This window comes from Mustela erminea, chromosome Y (genome assembly GCF_009829155.1).
Source record: "Mustela erminea isolate mMusErm1 chromosome Y, mMusErm1.Pri, whole genome shotgun sequence".
In the NCBI taxonomy this organism is placed as follows: Eukaryota; Metazoa; Chordata; class Mammalia; order Carnivora; family Mustelidae; genus Mustela; species Mustela erminea.
This window is the reverse complement of record NC_045636.1, coordinates 131,907-134,760: the sequence shown is the minus strand read 5'-3', so window position 1 is coordinate 134,760 and position 2,854 is coordinate 131,907. Positions and strand designations below refer to the sequence as shown.

The following is a 2,854-nucleotide window of genomic DNA, read 5'->3' as shown; positions in this document are numbered from 1 at the left end:
CAAATTATTTGACTGCTACGAGGCCAAACCTGGCCTAGCTGAGTGATACCAAGTTCTCCCCCCCCAAAAATTAAAAATACCAAATGCATGACACCACAGTTATGTGTGATCATGGGCTGATTAGTCATTAGTCCATCGAGATGTCCCATTTGAAGGGTTAGTAGGATTGGATTGAGGATTGACATGGCCCTGAAGTAAGAACCAGATGCCAGGTATAGTTTCACAGTAGAAACCCCCACATTTGATGGGCCCGGAGCGAGAAGAGGTACACGTCGGGCAAGGGTTGATGGTTTCTCGAGGCATGGTGATAAAGCTCGTGATCTAGCTGAGATGGATACATGTAAAATTAATCATAGTATGTACATGCTTATATGCATGGGGCAGGCCAGGAATGCACGAAGTACATAGGGGGGGGGGAAAAAAATACATACTGGGGAGGCACAGTGAATGTTATTAAATATATGAATAGAAAGTTATAGTGAGGAAATCAGGGAATAGTTTAGTTAGAATGTCAGCTTTGGGTGCTGATGGTGGGGCTGTTGCTTCTTCCTTGAGTCTTAGGGAGATGGGGCTCTCCATTTTTGGTTTACAAGACCAAAGTAATTATTATACTACGAAGACTCTTCATTTTAATATGTTGTTTTCGATAATGCTAATAATTGGTATAAGGACTAAGAGGATTATGAAGTAGAGAATTGAGGCTAGTTGGCCAATGGTGATGAATGGGTGTTCTACTGGTTGGCCACCGATTCAGGTTAGGGTTAAGAGGTCAGCTACTAGCAGTCAGAATAAGCATTGGCTTAGTGGGCGGAATATTATACTTCGTTGTTTTGAGGTGTGGAGTAGGGGAATGATGGCTAGTACTAGGATGGAGAAGACTAAGGCTAGTACGCCTCCTAATTTGTTGGGAATAGATCGTAGGATAGCATATGCGAATAGGAAGTATCACTCAGGTTTAATGTGGGGAGGTGTGTTGAGGGGGTTGGCTGGGATATAGTTGTCTGGGTCTCCTAGCAGGTCAGGTGAGAATAGTACTAGTAGTATTAGTGTTAGAATAAGGAATAGGGCGCCTAGGATGTCTTTGATGGTATAGTAAGGGTGGAATGGGATTTTGTCAGAGTCGGATGGGATTCCGGAGGGATTGTTGGATCCTGTTTCGTGGAGGAATAGTAGGTGGACTGCTGCTAGTGCTGAAATGATGAATGGCAGGATAAAATGGAAGGCGAAGAATCGTGTTAAGGTGGCTTTGTCTACTGAAAATCCGCCTCAGATTCATTCTACAAGGTTAGTTCCGATGTATGGGATGGCGGATAGTAAATTAGTAATTACGGTTGCACCTCAAAATGATATTTGTCCTCATGGTAAAACGTAACCTATGAATGCAGTTGCTATGACTGCGAATAATAAGATAATGCCAATGTTTCATGTTTCGGGGAATATATAAGAACCATAATATAAGCCTCGTCCTACGTGTAGGAATAGGCAGATAAAGAATATGGAAGCTCCGTTGGCATGTATATATTGGATGATTCAGCCATAATTGACATCTCGACAGATGTGTACAACTGATAAGAAGGCTGTAGTTGTGTCTGATGTGTAGTGTATAGCTAAGAACAAACCTATAAGTGTTTGAAGGATTAGGCAAATTCCGAGACAGGAGCCAAAATTTCATCATGCTGAGATGTTTGATGGTGCGGTAGGTTGATAAATGAGTTGTTAATTTTACTTAGTAGATGGGTCTTATGAATGTTGGTCATTAGTGTTCTTAGAGTTCAAATACAACACTAAATTTTTTTTTGTTATATTGATTAGATTCCATGTAGGAATGGTTAGATTCCATGTAGGAGTAATAATGACAAACATTATATTCATCTTAAGTATTGTTTTTGTAGTTAGTTTGAGGACAGAAGTCTGAAAACAAAAGCCTGGGTAATTTTTAGGGCCTAGGCCATGACAGGCCCAAAATGCAGAGGCTGAGGTAAAACCCCCTTCATCTGAAGTAAGGGCAAGGGTCAGACGTTCTCTCAGGCACAAATGTGTGTCCTTTATGGACGCCTAATGTAACAGTGGTGTCATGATGCCATGGAGGTTTTCCCAATCTGGGGGTTGTGTGCAGCTCCAAACATCAAGGTTTCCTTCTGCAGGACAGGAGGCATCTGCTGGATGACTCATAGGTCCCCAATATAGAAAAGTCGAGAGCAGGGCTCTACGTGTGGATGCCTGGGGTCCCCACCTAGGTTTACCATTGGATCCTATGGACATGGGAGGTTCGATCTGCTGGCTCTGGTGTGAGCTACACAGGGAGATATTGGAAATGGAGTCTCACTGATGGGTGACAATCCAGTTTTGTGTCTGGGGAGACCTTGGAATGTGGTGGCAGCTCAGGGGCCATGCAGGATTCTATTGCCTTGAGGCTTAGACAAGCTCCAAATAGCAAAGTTTCCTTCTGTGAGAGGATGTTTTTTGTTTTGAGCCTCTGGGACCCCACATATGTGGGTATTTGAGAACAGGGCTCTGGGGAGAGATGCCTGAAATCCACAGCTAGTGTTCATATTAGGGCCTAGGGGCATGTAAGGTTCAATTCTTTGTCTCTGGGGCCATCTACCTGGGTATGTGACTGCAGGTCCATGCACAGGGTGTGTCTGACTGCTTATTTTTATCCAGGGTGGCCTAGAAAATAGGTGGCTTGGGTGCCTTGCAGGTTTCTCCTAATCTGGAGTATTTTGGCAACTTTAAAGGGCAGTTTCCATTGGGAGGGCAGGCACAGCCTTCCAACTCTGGAGGCTGGAGCCTGGAGTGTGTGTAGGACAGGGCTCTCGGGACAGAAATCTATAAACACAAACTCGGGTTAGAC

General features: G+C 43.9%; 1 pseudogene; it reads right to left on the bottom strand.

The window, feature by feature from the left end:
* Positions 1-460: 460 nt before the first annotated feature.
* On the bottom strand, positions 461-1,757 carry LOC116583890 (annotated as a pseudogene).
* Positions 1,758-2,854: the final 1,097 nt, after the last annotated feature.